The 19,816-nt window shown below is 43.9% G+C and overlaps 1 protein-coding gene across 1 annotated transcript in view; it reads left to right on the forward strand.

Moving 5' to 3' along the window:
* Positions 1 to 19,816, forward strand: part of DGCR8 (DGCR8 microprocessor complex subunit) — a 1,090,394-nt gene that overhangs the window by 291,742 nt on the left and 778,836 nt on the right. The window lies entirely within an intron of this gene.

Genomic DNA, 19,816 nt, shown 5'->3' on the forward strand with positions numbered 1-19,816 from the left:
TTGCTATGCAGCGGTTTTTCTTCCCTCGATCTGGCTCTGAAAGGATTCCATGACCTCGCCCCAATCAGCTAACACAGCCATCCCCCAAAGGCTATCGAGGAAACCAGGGCCTGAAATTTGGTGGTCCTTTCCCCCTTCATGTAAACCATGATCTCGACTCACTTGTTGCTTTGCTTGTTTCTCTATATTGATTTTGTTTCGTTTTTTTTTTTTTTCTGGGATGTTTGTACCACTTTATACCATTATATTTTTAGGCCAATGAGCACCCCATATAAGGCGACTTCTTAGGCAAACTTAGGCTTTTGCACAACATCAGTAGAAATCTTCTAGTTGTGGATTCCTTCATCAAATTCATCTGAAGGATTCAAACAGTTTAATGTTCAACTGAGGAGGAAGACTGAGCTATCCTGGATCTCCCTGCTGGTTGCTAGTTAGCTTCTTAAATGAGTCATATAACATATCGAGAGGCAGCCAACCCATTTTTTTCCCTTCAATCAAATCATTTTGAAGTTTACATTAAATCAGAAGGCATTAAAAACAGGAAGAAAATACTGAAAACAAAAGCATTTGCAGTTCTTTGCTTTGGTACTCCTACTTGGTTCACAGGCTTGAGCTGTCAGTTTTTGCTTTTATCCTAACCTTTCCTGGAAACCTTGTAGATCCCCTTGGCCACATGAATCAGCAACAGCAGTCAGTGCTGCACATGACTACTGATAGAAGTAAAATTATTCAAAACCAGAAATGTTTTAGATCTTCAGTTTTAACTGGTACCTAACGCACATTATTGCTTCACAGTTGCACGGGCTCTAGATCACGAAAAAATGTCAGGACATGTATGTCAAAAATTGGTGCACATACATAAGAGATTTGCATTATTGACTTTAGAACTCTTCCCTTAGTAATAATACTACAAAAAAAAAAAGGTTCTTTGAGGTCTGACTGTCTGCATTCTTCCAAAAGGATTTGTCTGCAAAATACCCTGCTTCCTTTCACCTTTGTCCTCACTGAGGACTACTGCCTTTTATACATTCAGGGAGAGGCACATCAGTGGAAGTTACAGCCCCTCAAAAACATTGTCACAGTGCTTCATTTTTATTACTGCTCACAGTGACTAGTAATTGTTATCTCTGAGTGGCAGAGGAAAATAACACACGGGAGTCGCCACTAAAAGCGCAACGACCAAATCTTCTGTGTAAACCCCAGCATTAGCTGAGGGAGGAAGTTGTTTTGTTATATTGTGGCATTGAGAAAACATACTTTCTAAGTACTCCTGCCAAGAGATCCTTCTGCAATCACACCAAGGAATTACTGCACCTCCGCGATAGCACGGTGCAAGCAAATGATTGGTTCAGCTCTTGCAGCTCTCCCATAGTATCCATGTAAAAAGACAGCAAGTGAAACATACAGCTAGTTTAACGAGTCCTGTGTGGATAGGAGACTCAATTAAAATTAAATTATACAACAAATTAGGTTTTAAATGCTGTGCTGCTTAGCCAGCCAGACAAATAATAATTAGAGATGTACTGATCTGCCATGTGCAGTTGAACAGCAGACTGCTGTGACTGCTTTCAGTGGGCACTGACAACATTTCACTCCCAGCCCAGGGTACTTTTATATGACAGTTAAGAGAGCCATCCCTCCACAGGCCCATTTTGTACTCACCAGCCTCCTAAACTGGGCAGAATGGACAGGATCTTGATCTAGAGTCCATCTTTTCCATCTGCTCCACCAATTAATCTCCTTTTTTTAGCATTATACCTCCCCTTTTTCTTTCTTTCAAGAATGCAGGTCATTCTAGATGGAATTAGTTTTCAGGCTCTGAATTGTGTAGCTGTACAAACATTAGATCCAGGATAAAAAGAAGCTACAAACATTATGTAGTGTTTTCCCTGTCAATAGCAGTACCCCTACCAGCAGTTTCAAAACACTCCATTATGGATACAGGCCAGAAACTGCCACCTCTGATACTGGTTCTAGCAAAAGAGATTTAGGAGTTGCTGCTGACAAACAAGATAGAAATCAGTCCCATTGAAAATGACCTGAAGGCAGCTACTCAAGTCCTACTGTAAAATTTCAAATGTATTTGTATTGCATTAATATCTGGAGTTCTGCATCGCCCCGTGATAGATGACGTTCAGGAAGACTGAAGCTGTTTAATTTTCTCTGCAAATTTTTTCACCTCTGGTGAAAATAATATTAAATTCTTATCAGATCTGGCAAATGCAACATGGAAAACACGTTTCATTGTGAAACTAATAATTATGTGCTTTGCATGAAAAATGAAGTATTTAAACATCTTCCTAAGCCAGCAAGAGTAATGTTATCACACAGCCATCTTCACTTGTGGTTTCCTACTGCTGGCTGCGTGTCTGTGGGTAAGGAAAAACAACTTGGTAGCTCAAAAGAAAACGTACCAAGGACAGCTTCTTAGTCAAGCATTTTCCCCAATACTGATAGCCCAGTCCTGCAGATAATCTGTGTTCCTGCCATCCTGGAAATGAGAACGTACTATTAACACAAAGAGTTTTCTGAGTCCGGCAGCCAGCCCCAGATGTCTTCCTTATTATGTGGTAGAGAAAGGAAGACAGCCAGAGATGTCATATGAGAAGGGAACAGGAAAAGGCTCATTTATGTCCTCTTGCTTTTGCTGTTTATCCAGACATCCATTACTGACCACTGCTAGTGTTTGGGAAACATTTAATCTAGAGGAAACTAGCATGGCAGTTCCTGTGTTGTGGCTCTCTCTGCTTATTAGTCCACTGAAAAACCTTTGAATTACCCACGAGTTACAAGGTTAGGCAGCACTGATTTGGAGTTCTTCATAGGACCTTCTGGGAAAACAAACAAAACCTAAACCATGCCCTCAGGAGCTAATGGAACTGTAGTTCCCAGGAAGAAGTTCCTTTCAGCAGGGACCACGACTGGGCTTTGTTGCTGGAGCAGGAGCAAAGAGGAGACTGTGCCCAGCTGACAAACACAGATCAAAACCAATGCAATTATTGTTCACACTTCACTGGATACAGCACTGATAGACAACATTCCCAGTTCCCTTTGAAACCTCTTTGTAAATGCATCTAGGTATTTCCCAGAGAGAGCTAACAAACAATAGTAATTTTAAAACCTTGTTGACATTTCTTTTCAGAAATCACTATCATCCAGTTATTTTGTTACATTCAAATATAATTTTAAAGCTGTGTAAATAAGCATTTTGGCATTATTTAAACCCTTTTCTTGCAGCCTGAAGGGACAAAGCAGTTTAAATTTTTTGCCTTTGGCATTTTTAGTTTCTGAGATCAAACTCTGTAGCCAGCTTGCAAACCCAGCACATGCTCATTTCTAGCAGAGAAAGCTGTTCCACTTGATTAGCAAAATTGAAGTATTTCTAAGAGCTTTAGTTTTTCTAACATGGGGTGTTTGGTTTTTTTTTGTCTTGTAAATCCAGATACAGCCCTGCAGTTCTTTTACCTTAACCATGAGAGTAAGGATGTGTACTGGTTGTGAGGGATCTTGGGCCAGATTCAAATGGACCCCTTTAATGGTTGTTCTTGTCATTTATAGGTGACATTCCAGGTGTTCTTTTTGATTGTTTAATTCATGATCTTAGAGAAAATCCCCACCTCTTCCCCAGTTGGTCTTACATTGACATGTTTAGTCTGAGGGGAAAAAAAAAAAAAAATCCCTGCATGTATTATCTCAGGGTGAAAAACTGCCTACAGAAAAATTACATTAATATTTCTGCAAAGATTCCCTCTCCAAAGATAATTGGGAAAATTTACAGTTTAGTTAAAGAATTGATTCCATCAAAGGAGTTCTTAAAAATATTTCCTTCCTTTAGGTGTTTTCAAACATATTTCCTCCAGGGGGTGCCAAATTAACACCACTGGGAAGTAAAAATGTATAAATTACCCAACCCAAGGACATGACAACTGTAAATAGTGTACATTTCATTGCACCTTGTGAGTGATGCAACCCTCCAGCTTGAGCCAAAGGCACTAGTGTTTAATTTCTCAGCTGTTCACTTGTGACTCTCTTGAAGTCAGAAAAAGTGCTGACCGGTCCCACAATTAATCGTATGCACATTCTCTGCTGAGTTCAGATAGGACACATCCCTTGAAAAAGAGCTTTAAGAGGGGCTGAGTGGAGAAATACATCCATTTCAGCCTTTGGAAGGAGCAGGAAAGAAGCTACAAATGCAGTGACAGCTGCATGGAGCTTCAACCAGCTTATGAGTAAGGGCAGAAACCTGGACACTGGAACTGAAATGATGCAGAAAAGCTGAAAAAAAAGATGGTCAGGAGTGTAATCAGGTTTTCTACAGGCCTGTGGGGAATTTCAGCCCCAAGTAGGATGTCTGTAAATGTCATTATAGCAGAGGAGAAATTTCACTGGCTTGGAAAATAGAGATCTATCACTTAAAACAGAAATCTTGCTTTAAACAAGCAACCACTTTACTCTTAGGGAACTCTATTTACTACAGGAGAAAAATCAATCTAATCACTGTTTCCAGACAAAGGAACAAGAGAAAAAGAAAATTGTTGAGAAGTAATATTATATATATATATATATATATATATTTTCCACATTTCACTGCTCACATTTTTCTTTTATCTCTACAGCAGTTAAAATAATCACACAGTCCAGCTATTCTGGATCCTTCACCCACTGCTTTAGAAATATTACTGAAAAAGTGCCTGGTTATCTTCTGCTTGACAGTACAATCTCTTCTGTATAATTATTTGAGTAGAAAACTTCTATAAGACACCAATAGTACAAGACAAAAACTCCAACTTATACTTAGTCCTCTCATTTCAAAATACAAATTTACTCTTCTCACTTTGAGATTAGCAGTAAAAGCTAATGCTAGCAGTGAAAACCAATGTAATTTACCCATAACATTATGTGTGCATGGACTTCATCAAAACAAAACAAAAAATTCCCTAAATATTATGTTAATCCATTATTAGGGCAATCTCAGATCCAGGGCTGTCAGTTAACACTGTACTCAGGTGCTCATTATTCCAGATAATCACCTCACTAAATTCTCAGCTGCACATACCAGTGGAATAGCACAGCAGTCACTGATGAGCAACTTGGCAGCAGCTGAAAACAATCACTTGTCTAGACCAGGCAAAACTTTGAGTTGCTGTGGAAGTGCAAAGAATTCATGAACCAAAACTTCAAACACTGGGAGTGATTTGAAAGCTTTCCTAGTCTTCCTCCTGCAGAAGGGCTCACTGCATGCCAGATCCCCTCTCAGCTGAGCCTCTTTGTGATGGGTTGTATGTTTGCTGTACAACTACTGCGGGAAATACTGTCCTTGGTACAAGGGGGACAAATCCCTTTTCCAGCTGGATATGGAGAAAGAGAATGTAGATGCAGAAGAGGTAACCAAAGGAAATGGGAATGACTGGATAAGCACACTTCCTCCTCCCAGGTTCTTGAGGTGAATCTTTAAATCACTGTCTGCTAGAGCAGCAGGCTAAGCAACATAATGAGATTTATTTTTATTTTACATACTGTACAGTGTAATGATCTGTAAATTGACTGGTATAAGCACTGAGTGAGGGACAAGTAGATAAGAATTAATTATCACCTGCAGTACATACCAGGAAGTCTAGTCATTGTTTTTGTAAATTATCACATGCCCTACATTGCATCATCTTCAGACTAGACACTGGGATTAATGGAACATTTTATCTTGTTCCTTGCTTTCTCTCAGTGCCATATTCTAGAGACATATACATTTTTTTAAATTTTGCATTATATTTGGAGATAAAGGTTTGAACACTAACCTGGTTTACACTGAATTACCTACTGAGAAAGGGAAGAGTCTGTCTTCTACTTCCTGTATGAAAACAGAACATCCCATAACACCCTGTCTGGCAGGGAGTCTGATCCATCAACCACAGGGGACTGGGCAGCACTTTTTATTTTTTACTTGGTTTATTAAAAATCCCTGCCGTGAATATTAAGAGGAAATAAGCCATAATTCAGAAGAAGTATTCCTCATGGACAGGGAGATGGAAGGTTTCATATTAAAGCCTTAGGAGGCCAAAAAGAAAATTGAAAATCTGGAAGTACCAGCTGATGGGCACTATTCTTTCATTATAAAGAACACCAAGCTCTATAAACCTCTTGGTGGGAGGGATAAGAGTAGAATCAAAACAATGACCTTGAGATCAGTCTCAGGCTAGGGAACAGTGGGTTGCAACAGATGCCAAGTAAAGGAGAGGAAGAGGAAATGCAAGTCAGATGTTCTGGGCCCTCCTGGTCAAAAAATGTCCACATTTATCGCTTTTTCCTCTGTAATAAAAACCATATATATAATACTTTATCTACATCCATGTAGTTGGGACTGCTAACTTGGTTATTTTCCCTTTTCACCTCCACTGCTGCGTTATTCTCTCCTTTGTTTTTGTCATTTTATGTCTTGTCCCATCCTTTTTGCTAGCCAGTTCCCTGCTTTGACCAGATCACTTTCTATTTACATCCTTCCTTTGATTTACCATTCTCTATTGCAGCAAGGAAAAAGCTATTTGATTCATTTCCAAGACCTGTTTTGACCTATGTCCATCCAGCCTATCATAAATTCACTTTCAGGAGTTAGAGCTCAATTCTGGTTAGCCAAGTTGCTAGTCTGTATCAACTCTTTGTTACATTTTCTGACAACTACCATATGCTTTTTTTCCTCCCCAAACTGCCACTCCACTGTTGTAGGAATGTTCTGCAACAGCTATAGAAATAAGTTAATCATTGTCCTTCAAAGCTTTTTCAGAAAAGCATCTCTCACCAGATGACTAGATGTCATGCCAAAACCATAGGCTAATAACTTTATCTGATCTTGGTGTTTTCTCATACTGTTCCATCTGCCTGTCCCTGCTACCCACTTGTCATATCCTGTCATGTGCTTGGCTTGGATGATCTTTGGCACATAGATCCTCTTCCCCTTTCAGACATGTGCTGAACCCTACCTAGCAGAGACCTGGTCAATACTTACAGCATGCAGGGACTACTGCAGTGCAAATAATTAACACCAGTGTTTCCTCACTTCCAAGCTGATGGATGTTCTTCTCCTCCAGCTCACCAACAGCAAAGTAGCGAGTGGGTGAAGATGCAGTGCTCTGCTGTTGGAGAAACAGTGAGGCTAGAAAAGCTACGGAGTTCAGCCTACTCTGATAAGCATGGTCTTGCTTACTAATAGCATATTCTCAGCCAGGAGAGAGTGTTTCATGGGTTCTCATGGTATGATCCATAAAGCAGGGCAGGGAGAAAGTTGATTTATTCATGGACTTTATCCCACATTTCCTCCTAAGTCTGATCTCAATCTAAAGAAATCATATTGCAGACTCTTACTTGGGCTAGGCTTAGAGAAGCCAAAAAGCATATATCATTTGATAGCTAAAGCTCTGGAGGCAACCAGTTATGATTTATGGGTGTGTTGGAACACCCACAACTCAGTATCCAAAGCCACTGAGACAGTGGGACAACGTGGGTGTTGATACACCATCACCAAGTATGTTTTTTCATATGTGAGCACTGGTTGCTTAAAACCCCTGCATTTAGGTTTGACAGACTATAAAGTACTGAAAGTCACAACATTCCCAAAACATTGGCCTTGATGTTACTAATTTTCTGGCATTCTCATCTTTTACAGCAGTGCCTACATGGAGGAGTGATGGTTCAAGAGCTCACCTAAATCATTCATTTCCAGCTTATGGTCTGCAGAGCCTGGCAAGCCCATGGAAAACTTCTAAAGAGCCTGAAAAAAGTGATTGAGAAAAAGTAAATTCATATGTGCCAGACAGCAATCTACACATGTGAAATTCCTAAAGGAGTCTGCACTACTGATGGAAAATTTTGTAGGGGTCCACAAATCAAAAAAGTCTGAAAAAACACTGACCTAAATCTTCTCCTGCAACAGCAAATGGCCTAGAGATGCAGCAATATGAGGACTTGGCACTATGGAATAGCATGAGAGCTCAGCAGCACAAAATCTCTGCAGCTTCTCACAGATGTACATGGAAACAAGCAGAACAGACACATATCTGTTTAGCTTTTCTGAGTATTTGTTCAGAACTCAGTGTTAAAACAGGCTTAGAGAATAAAAAGAACAGCCCATCTCAATGCTAACTAAAGTAATCTTGACTACAAATTACTGCATGCAACAAATCTGGAGATGGATGTGTTCCTTATAGAGACTGTTCATTTCAAAGCCTAAACTTTCACTAAGTTAAAACAAAACAAAACAAAAAAATCAGACAAGGACAATCCCTATTAAGGCATCGCGTAGTTATTTCAGTAGATCCTCTGGAAATAGGCTTGTTTCTGTGCTAATTTTCCTTCTGGCAGAATCAATTCATTCTTGGCCTTTACAAGCTGGTCCTTTACATTTGATTCAAAATTGGATTTGGGCCTCTGGGGATATCTGATGTCAGCCTTCCTAATGTAGTGTCAACATGAAGACACAAAGAGATAAAAAGTCACTTTCACTTAGAGTTTCCTTTTTCCAGGGTCTAATCTGGCTTTTTCTCTCTTTCACTTTTGCACTCTGGATCACTGCATGCTCTTGTCTTGAGTCACATTAAGCAGGAGGGCCAGAGTGTGCTTAGCCAACCTCCTTGGTTGGTAGGCAGGGTCACTAACACAGCTGGAACACATACTTCATGATATCACCTCATAAAACGATCACATAGCAGACAAATTTTAAGCACATATTTGAAAAGCAGAAACTCTGGGGTCAGGGTGGTGTAGACTGGAGGAAGGGTAAATGTAGGCTACAGTGAGAAATAATGAGACTTGCTTCACTAGAGGAAATGGTCAAACATTAGCATTTCAAAATAAGAGGTCAAACAATTTCATCCAATACAGGATGTTTTTCCCTGCAGACCATAACATCTGTACTCTGCACCACACTTTTTAACCATGATACCCAAACTGTAGGTTGCTCCCCACAAAGACTTACATGATCCCTCCTGCCTCCCTCCCTGGCCCATCGTGCAGTCTGTGCTCATCTGGAACATACGAGCTAAGCAACTAAAAATGGGATGCAAGGGAAAAAGAGGAAGAATACAGAATTTCTCAAAGGTGTTAGGAAAACCAGCATGTAGGCATGCAGCTCAGGACTTCCATAACACACACAGAGGAAGATGAACTATGATTCCTTGGACAACCATTGTTCTGGACTTCCCCAACACAGATACGACTTTGCAACAATCAAGATCGTGTCATTCCTTAGAACAATAATATACATTAGACTGCAAGTTGGTCATTCTCTCAACCAAAACAAGCACTAACAAAGTACTTTCTGCTGTTGCCTCTGAAAGGCTTTAAGTTTATGTTCTGTTGCATATGGTGATGGGAAAGCAAAGTGCTTGTCCCTTCCTAAGTGACACAGCCCATGTCTAGAGCTACCTCACAAAGGACATAGCCCTTGTGCAAATAACATGACTGTGAGTAAATGCGTGGTACACCAAATAGGATAAATTACTAATAAAAATCACATATTAATCTCATAAAATGAATATATCATATCCAAGAAGACTCGTGTACTCTTTTCCTGGAAGTGGTAAATGCTGTGACCAAATTTAAAGTTAAAAAAAATCTGCATTTGCCAGCCTGCAGCACTTTCATGGTACAAATACCTACAGACTCAAACTCTTGCTTCCAGCACCACTGCTGAGCAGAAAGTGGAGCTGCTTTGTGCAGTTCCTTTCTCCTGTCTTGCTCAGCATGTTAGATTTCACAAAGGCAATAGAGAAGGTATTTTGTTCTAGGTCAGATACCTGGTAATAGAGGCAGGATCTTTAACCTTTCTACCATATTGCCTGTCTTCTTAAAAAGAGAAGCCAAATCCTCACGTTCAGATGAGCTGTACAACTGCTCAGTTTGCAGAAGACTTGTGTCTTTTCCTTGGTGCTGTTTTCTCCGTTGCTTACACCACTCAATAGCACATCCTCCCACCAGCTTACCATCCTACACTAGCCAAGATCATGTTAAATAGTTGATTGGATTCAGGTGGGTCTTTCTGCGTTGTAGCAAGAGTGGCAGGAATTTGAATAGAGTTTCTGGGTGTGGAGCTGGATCAATCCTTTGCCAGAAAGAGAAAAATCAGTATCACATTTTTCTGAGTGCTTTTCTTTAATGCCATTTCTTTCTTTCTATTAAGCAAATGTCCAGGGGAGATAAATTAATTGTGTGGTATATCTAGAGAATCTTTGAAATCCTTGATCCAGGCTAAGTGTGCAGGAAGGAGAAAAATAACAGGGAGCTGAATGGAGAAAAGAGATTTAAACTCACAAACTCCCAGATTGCAAAAAAATAATAGCTAGAAAATGGAGACATGGCACAAGAAAATAACTGAGACAGTTATACTCCAAAATAATGCAGCTGATAGGGTAGAAAAACACCACAACAAAAAAAGAACCTCATGCAGTAAAGGGAGAGTTGATGTTCAGTACTGCTCAGAAATTTTAATACTGATGTTTAAAATTAAACCATGACAGCAGAACAGGCTTATCTGCAAGCGTCACGTTCCTTCCCCTGGGATCACTACCTTCCCACTGGCACTTCTGTCATCTTCTCCTTCCCCCCTCACTTGACCTGAATTCTCATGATTTGACTCCATAATCCTCTGGTTTCCACTGTACGCACACAAAAGATTATTGTACAAAAGCAAATTCCCAGGGCCTTGGGCTTTGCTTTCCATTTAGTTTAAGAATTATCCTACAGTAGTTTAGGTGCTGGGAAACTTGTCCTGTAGATTATTGCCTACAGGGCAAATGCTGAGGAAGCTGCTAACGAGAGAACAGATGTTCAGTGGCTTATGAGCCTTGCTGAATGTAAATATCTTCAGCACTGTGCTTGTCAATAAACCTCTGCCTGAGAATCTCAGACTTTATGGACAAAATTTACTCCCAGAGTAAATGCACAGGCTTAGGCAGAACTACACTGAGGAAGAAGCTGGTCCTTGATCTGCACCAGAGAGTTTAAAACCTTGCACAGAAAATAGGACAAAAAGTCATGAAAAGCTAATATTTTTTAAATAAAACCTTGCCTCTTTCTCAGATAAAATGCAGCTCTTGGATCTGTTATGACACTGCAGGCCTAAACCAAGTAGATTTCACTGAGATATTGGTATTAGGGGGGAAAGAATCTTACAGTGCCTAGGTCTGTAAAATTTTTCTTGCCTCTGTAAAAGGAAGTTCTGCTTACAGGGCCTCAGTTTCGTCCACTGGATGTTGTCTTGCCAGGCAGCACAATTTAAGGGTCTGCAGGTGAAATGCTCTTCAAGTCCTCTGAACACATGCAAAATTTCAGCTACCAAAGCAGCACGTTTGCTCCCCATTGCTTGATGAGTGACCTTCAGAGCATTTGTTCTTGATGTTTCTGAGTGGCTTTTTTTCTATAAGATCTCCTGACAGAAGATCAAGATGTGCAAGGAGGATTCTTGCCCTCAAGCTTTACCCCTTCCAGCCACCCTTTTTGTGGCAAGAGCAGGCTAACCTTGCTCTGGCCCCCATCTTTGCCATGGTAAATCTCCATTGTACCTACACTGCTGGGAAGCCACGAGTTCTCACTGGTCATAGATTGCCACTTCACTGTCAAAGTTTAACAACTGCACTCTGTCATCAAGTTGCTTGGTAGAGTTTTCAAGATCCACTAAAGAATCTTTCCAGCTGAGTGTGCCAGCTCTGAGTCTTTACCAAATGGTGCTCAAAGTTCCCACTTACAGCATGAGGAGGGAAGGTGAGTGAACAGTGTCTCTTCTCTATCAATGAGCCCAGGAAACCCATGAAGGAGCTGTTTTTTTCTGGGACCCCATTTGTTATAAACAAACTCTACCATGTACAACATTTAATTAAAAGACTGGCTGTCAAGCTGAAACCTGGGAGACTTGGGTCAGCTACTGAACTGCTTTATGATGTGCAGAAAATCACTTTGCTTGCTCACTCTGTCCCATTCCTTCCAGATTGCCAGTTCTGCACAAGCAAGACTTTTTTATTAAACATGTCTACCCTAGTGAGCACAGTGAAGCCCTTGTCTCACCTGAGGCTTCTAGGTATTCTTGTAGCACACATAATAACAACACTTAACAGTCCCATATCTTATGGTGGGAAGTCCCGTGAAAAAATATTTAGTACATGCCTTTCTTTGTGTATATAAAAGTGCTTGGCATGACAAGATGCCGCAGAAAAACACTATAATTACAATCTACTATTTTGGAGGTAGACTTTTACTACTGTAATGTGATCCCAGGGGTGGAAGCCACGGCTGTTCCGGCCCACCCAGGAACGGCAGGACGCTGCCAGGAGCAGGGGCAGGGCCCAACCTGCTCAGCCTGGCTGCTTCCCCTGCCCTCTCCCTGCAGGCAAACCACAGCTGGCAGAGCGGAGCTATCCCAGCTGGATCCTGGCCAGGACAACAGGGTTAACAGCCCGATTCTCACTGAAGCTGTCAGGGTTTGTTAATGGCCTCAGCAGCATCTCCCTGCTGCGGGCACCAGGCCTGCAGCCCAGCCAGCCCTGGGTCATCAGCAAGTAAACCTCTGCGGGACTAGATCAATATTAGCTGCTTCATTCACTGCTGAGCCGCAGGTTAGTCGCACGGTTTCCAGGATGAGACCATTAGTAGCTGCAGTGTTCTTGAGCCAAGCGATTCCGAAGCCCTTTAGCACCTGTGGGGCAAAGCAGGACCCGTGGCAGGGCTGCAACACGACGTGCTGGGTGCCGAGATTTCCAGCCCCGCCTTAAGCTTCTGGAGTGAAAGGAGTGCCCGGGGTCGGAGCGAGCAGGGACCCCGCGCCGTGCCCGGGCAGCAGCCCGGCCCAGCCTGGGGGCAGGGCGGCCCGGGGGGACGAGGCGGCCCGGCTGTCCTTGTGCTCCTCTGGCACTAGATGGCAATGCGGGACTTCGGCAGCCGCGGGAAAGCAGCCTCGGGGCAGCCCGGGAGGGGGTGGGTACCTCTGGGCACCCCTGAGCATCGCCCCGCAGCCCTACGCGCCCCTCCGTGTCCCTCCCCGTGACCCCCCAGGACCTCAGGCGGTCTCTTGGACAAAACGTGGGGGGGGGGGAAAATATGCTCCTCGGGGGCTGCACCTCAAACAACTGCCTCTTTTTCCGAATTGGATTGTATCCATCTCTGGAAATAAAAGCTGCAGCTAGCGGCAGGGCTGGTTAGTGCTGGCTGCAATCTGTATTCCTGTGGACGGGAAGCAGCACACTGCTCCCCGGCCTGACCTGCTCCTTGCTGGGACCCACAGTATCCATGGGAGACAATATCGGAAAGGAAACCTCATCTGCAGGCATTAAATGTGCCCAAGCGGTTGTCAGGCCACGCACCTGCAGCTCTGCAGGCAGCAGTGGTAGGAAAGCACCAGCCTGGCCACCACCAGGAACTGCCAGCCTGGGCCATCTTCTGCAGCCTTGCTGCCCAGAAAAGGTTGTTTCTTTTTCTGAGTATAGAATAACATTTCTGAGAGTTTGTATCTGAGTGCTTTATTAATTATCCTTAAGAAGAGTGTGTTTTTCTTAAGGATAAGTCACAGACAGAACCTTTTCTGTTGTTGCCTTTGGATGGAGTTTTGTCTGTCAGTCATGGGCAGATTTTTAATGAAGAAATTTTAAGAGGAATTATGAAGGACACCCTGAACTTTGCAACACAGCAAAGATCTTCCACTAAGTATCTGCATTTCTTTTTAGTTTTTAAATCTGCCATGTGGCGGCTCATTTAATAGTTCACTTTCAGTATTGATGGGCTTAGCTCCTGTCTTACACCTTACTCAGTGGTAGTATGTTATGAGTTGTTTCCTCCAAGCTTGTCAGAATTCTGTTGTACTTCTTAGAGCTGCCTCCACTTTGTGTTATCTCTGTGCCTATCACACTGCTAAGAATTAGCGCCTCAGCAGCAAGAGATTACAGCAGCCCTGCAGGAGAGAGCAGTGACCAGCGGTGGGGCTGTCAGTGCAGCAGGAAAACGCCCCATCCTGATTTGTGCTGCCTGTTGCACCGGGGACTTACCATTAACTCTGTTGTCATTCCTTGTCTGCTTTAACATGTTTGCTTTCAAGATTTCTCTCTCCAGGAGAACATCTGTGTTTTGGATTAGTTTTCCCTAGACAGATTTACTTACAGTTTTTCCACATTAAATCTCTGTATTTTGCTGCTTTCTAGTCTATCTAGGTCCTTTTTTGGTATTATTCCTCCAGGCACATTCAAAAGGTCCCCATTTAGTGGAGTCAGCAAAGTGCTCTGGTATCCCAATTCACTCTTTGTATTAGACTATGAATGAATTACACACTCCTGGATGTCCTGTAACACAGAGCATTCACTTCTTGCAGTCCTTTGTTTACAGTTCATGTTTTTGTCATCCACATGGTTGTGCCAATATCCAAATGGATTTGAATTACTGTTTCCATCAGACATATGAAAAGGCTATAAAACCAAGATGACTCCCCCAATTGTTCTATTTATCACTCATAGTCACATTAACTTCTGAATGATACAAGACTTTCATCTTAGTATCCATTTTATTTTACTAAATATAAGCTTACAGTAACTTCCAGACCACTATTGATTCCTGTCTGAAAGTTATTTGGATATTTAATTCTCACCCTATTTTCTGCCTGTATAATATCAATTTCCCATTGCTTAGTTGTAACTGGCAGAAAATGTTTCTCGTCCTTTAATTCATGGACAAATTCATAACACTATAAATATGCCCATTAAAATAAATAAATAAATAAAATTTAATGGCAAATATGTCTGACAAAAGAATGAAATGAGATCATTAATGAATTTAAAGCGTTTTCTGACCTTTGTTTTATCCATGTATTGAATTCAGGGTGAAAAGATATGTAGACTGCATTCCCAAAACTTATATCTTGTTGTTAGCATTCCTGTATTTCCTCCAGATATGCAGATATGTATCAAATACTATACAACCTATCCTGAAAAAATAGCAGAGCTGGAGGCTGGGACTGTGCCAGGAGCTGGGGCTACCACAGCCCTAAAGGTCACTTTCTTTATAGCCTGTGAGAAAGCTTACACTGAAAGACATACAGATGGCAAAACTGCCCAGAATGGCCAGCTGGTGCGGCCCAGTGTCTGCTGGAGAATCTGTCTTCCTGGTCTGTGCAGCTTCCCTTGGCCAAGAAACGAGGAGAGAAAGGAGGCTCAGTGCTAATGTGCTGTGCTCCCTGCTGGTAAAGCAATGAGAGCTACATGGCACACTTGCTTTATTTTCTACTTCATGTCCCAGCATTGCTTTCAGTGAGAGCTACTTCCATTTCCCTCTGCTCTTTTCTTAGTAGAGAGCCAGCTCCTACATCTTGTGTTGACTCTTACTCCGGGTAGGTTTACAGTCTGAGCACTGCAGTATGATTTACTCCGGGGCCTCCTTCCCTCAAGGCATTTCATCACGCTTTTCTTTCATATGCAGTTGAGAACCAGGCCACAGGTAGTGTATCCTTCTGATGAGTCACAGAAAGAAGATTTTTACTTCTACAACTAACCTACTTGGCCCATTAATTCCTCACAGCAGTCTCAACAAAGACTGTCTGGTTTGCAACGCTTCTCACCAAACTCAAGCACTCCATTGCTTCACAACCACTGCCACCTGATTCACTTTTTCCCCCTACCTACCCCCCTTCTGTTGTGGAAAGAGACATTTAAATGTTCTTAAGATTCCTTTACCCATTATTATTTTAAAGCTGAGTGTGGGATCAAGCAGCTCAGCTCTCAGTGTGCTCTTTTGGCTGATGTGGCTAAGGCAGCTGTCACTCTAGTGGCTTCCACTGACTGCGACAGAGTTCAAATACAGCCTTTACGTGGAGAGGCTGGAAATACATACCTGAAGACCTTGCTTAACCTGATACTCATCTTCAAGGCCACTGTGCTTTGGCTTACACCTATTCTCTAGATCCTCCCACCCTTGCCCCTTTTATCTTTTCTGATTATGATAGCCAAGTGCTGGCTCAGTGCGAGTTGAAGATTCACTGTGATCATTTGTAATAGCAATTAGCAAATGCCTGTGCTCACCTGAAGCCTCTATGGCCTGACGGAGTATGCAGCACAGGTCCTTCAAATCCCATCCCTTCTCCAGGACATGCAAAGTCCTGTAGGATCAGGAGTCCCAGCTGAGCCTTGCTGACAGACAGACAAAGGCAGAGACAGACAGCCCCCCTCTCTTGCCCTTATTCAGCTGTCCCTCCTCCTCCTCCCACCTGCGAGGCTTTTGCTGTGTTAGAGCTTAGTGCTTTCAGCTGTCTTCCACCTCCATCATTGCTTTGATAACTGATAGCAGGGAAGGTATTACTTAAAGAATCTGGGGGACTGTTAGCAAAATAAACAGGAGATGAAAGATAAGGCAGTCTCCTTGGTGCATAATTACCTTAAATGAAGGTCTGTTTGCTAATACTGTTGTTTTGATGTGCTAAATAGTTTGGTCTTAACGCCCCAGCAGATACTAAAACAAATCCTACTGATGTCACACCGAGATTACAGAGACTGTGGGGAGGCAGGGGAGGAATATCCAGAAGGCGGCTGTGTACAGAGAGAGCTCCCAAATCACCCGGTGTGGCAGGTGACAGACTCCTCTTCACGGTCAGCTCTGCTACCAGCACAGGCCTGCAAAATGCCATGGAGTGATGCTTCCAGGCAGGCAAATGGCTCTCTCAAAGTCACCTCCTCCCTCCCGGCCAGTCTGATCTTGAGGAGATGCTCTTAGGTGTGCAGCAAGGAGAGCTCTTTGCATTCACATTATGGCTCTCTGCAGGGCAGCACCTCCTCCTCGCTTGTTCCTTCCTGTAGAAGGGGAGACTCTCCCTTTGCTTTGAATTGGGCTGAAAAAAGCTGCAGCTTGTTTGCAGGCAGCTGGGCTACCTGCATGTATACATCATCTGAGCTGCATGTCATTGCAGGGTTCCTCTCTTTTATTTAATTGTCTGCCTGGAAGAATCTCCTGACCTAATTATGCCTGCAGTTGTGTCACTTAACTTGTCCTGCGTGCTGAGTGGCATAGCATGAGCAGGAGCTCTGTGCACACACTCTCACACAACTGAGCTAATAGAGGCTGACAGGGGGTATCGGGTTTTTTAAGACTAAGAAGTCTCCTGGGGTGTTACTAATCCCCTAGAGGTGCCATTAGCTTATGATAACCATACCTTTGAAATTGTTTTATTGCTTTAATAATGTGGTGGTGATGGAAAATGGGGAACATGCCACATTTATTATTTATGCTGGTAAAAGATGAAAGTTACCAATTAGAAGCTTTAAAGCACAGGTTCAGCAGAACTACATGACTTACATGTATTCATTTTTGGACTATCCGGCTCAGCACTGGAATGCCCTTACTGTCCAGATTTGTTAAGTTGGGCCACCTACATAAACCATGGCAAAGTGGCAGAGCAGCACAATTAACACTGCAAGACAGATACACATCTGAACTGCAGGGATGGGTGGAGATTTCCTGGTGGGGAGCTGCTGGAAGCAGAACAGTGCTTTATGATATCTGAACTAATCTTCTGCTATGATAATTCTGTCTTGCTTAAGTGCTTGCAGCCTCTCTGTGCTGGGTAGTCATGCTGTGGCAGCTGCTGTGTGCATCTGATCCAAACTCGCTGCTTCCCCACACACTTAATTGGTAAAATTGCCACCTATTGTTTATAAAAAAGTGTGGAAGGAGTGAGCAGAATCTTGGTCCCCAGGACTGTAGAGCTGTGGCTCTGCTGCCACACTGCTGGGAATCACACTCTGTCACCTCAAGGCAACACAGAGAGGATGTGTATTGTACCATATGTGTCATGACATCTACATCTGGATGGAGCAGCTCTGCTGAAATAAAAGAAGCTGGTGCAGCTCGTAGCAGAATGCAACATCAGGCCTTCCAAGGCTGCCATGCTTCCAAAGTGTGGGGTTTGATCCTGAGCACCTAGAGAAAGGAACATCCACACCCCACCAAAACTGAAGGAAAAGGGTGGAAAGTTAGGCTTCTAAAAGGAGCTTGCCAAGACAGTGTATGTCTGTGCTTGGAGTTGTAATGGAAGCAATTTCACTAATCTGCCTTGCAGCCCACTTTCTCATTCTGTGTGATCCCTCAGTGAGGCTGCAAGCACGTTTGATCGCTTCACCTTAGGATCAAATAAGCAGAGGGCTGACTGGGTGTTTTATCTGCAGCTGGCAGAAAATGGAGGTGAGAGAGAGCAAGCGAGCTTCTATTAAGAATAGAAAGATTAATGCACCCAAATTTAATTGGAATTGCACAAGCATGCAAGAGGTGTCAAGCTCTGAGTTCATGCATAAGATGATGTGGGTGTGCTATGCACCACATTTTGAACATCCACGGCGTGGCTGTCTCAGCCTTGCACTTTGGTCCCTGCTATGAGTTTTCATGTTGGTTACAGGTCTTGTACAGCCTCATTTCTATTGTACATCCTTATGCCCTTTGCCTCGTTGTGCTGCACCACTCCCACTGGACGGCTTCGTGCAGACAAAAGTGAGGCAGGGACCTTGCCCATGGCTTGCTTTCCCTTTGGCTCCCACGTACTCAACACGATCAGTGTCACACCTGTGCCTTTACCCCAGCCCGGAGAGAAGCCCCTTCCTCGGCTGCAGGCCATGCCCAAAGCCTGCTCTTCTTGTGGCTGAGCAGTGCGGGAGCACGGCAGGTAGCTGTGCAGGGCAAGGGGATCCCAAGCAAAGGCTGCGCATCCCTTCCTGAAGAAATGACTCGAACGCAGCCAGGCTGCTCGTGCTGGTTTGTTTTGGCGGGATTTTGGGTAGCAGGGGAAGGGCCCCGGGGGTGGCTCCGGGGAGAAGCTGAGGAGCTGCCCCAGCTCCGAACCCAGCCAAGGAGCCGTGAGAGGGACAATAGATGCGCCTCTGCCATTAACATACGAAAGAGCAGCTGTAACACCTGAGCAGAGCGAGCGGTTAGGAAGAAGAGCTGAGCTGCAGAGGTGAAAGGCAGCGCTGGGGTGGAGGTGCCGGGGGTTGGTGAGGAGGAAGGTGCCCAGGCAGAAGTTTTCCCTGCAGTCTATGGCGAGATGGCAGCTGTCCTGCTGCATGCGTGGAGGAACGTGGTGGAACATTCTCTGGGAGTGCCAGGAGAGCGGAACGTGCCCATCGGCCTCTGATGACGCAGCTGTGGAGGCCGCCGGGCCGGGCCAGGGGCCTGTTTGTGGCTCCGGGCAGCGCTGGAGCAGCTCCGGGGGTTCGTGAGGAACTCTCTCCCCTGGGGAAGCAGGGGGGGACTGTAAGGAATCCTTCCTGAGAAAGGAGCAGCAGGAGCCACCAGCCTGTGAACTGACTCCAAAGGAGGGAGAGAAACCGGGAACAAAGTAAGTTGGGCCCGGGAAGAAGGGAGAGGTGGGTGCGTGGGGGGGTAACATATTTAAGCTCTGCTCTTTGTGTCCTGTAAGCGTCTGATTTGTGTGAAATTATTATTTTTCCCCCAAGTTGAGTCTGTTTTGCACGGGACTTTGATCGGTGAAGAACCCTCCTTGTCCTTTATCTCGACCCCATGAGCTCGTTGGGCTTTGTTCTCATCCCGGAGTGTGAGACGGGAGAGCTGAGCGTGCGGCCACGGGCTGGTTCTTTGCTGTCGTGTTGGGCCCAAACCCCCATGCCTTTGGCTCAGGCTGTTCCTGTAAGGCATAGGGCAAAGCCTGGCCTGAAGAAGGGCTTCATTTCTGTTCCTGGAGGCTGCTGCCAGCCTTGGCTACACGGGGACCTTCCCCGGCAGCACCAGCAGGCCGAGGAGCGCACCCTCACAGGATTGTGCTGTGCTAGGAAAAATGCTTCTGGCTCTTCTCATGTGTATT

The sequence above is a fragment of the Apus apus genome, chromosome 16, assembly GCF_020740795.1.
Source record: "Apus apus isolate bApuApu2 chromosome 16, bApuApu2.pri.cur, whole genome shotgun sequence".
In the NCBI taxonomy this organism is placed as follows: domain Eukaryota; kingdom Metazoa; phylum Chordata; class Aves; order Apodiformes; family Apodidae; genus Apus; species Apus apus.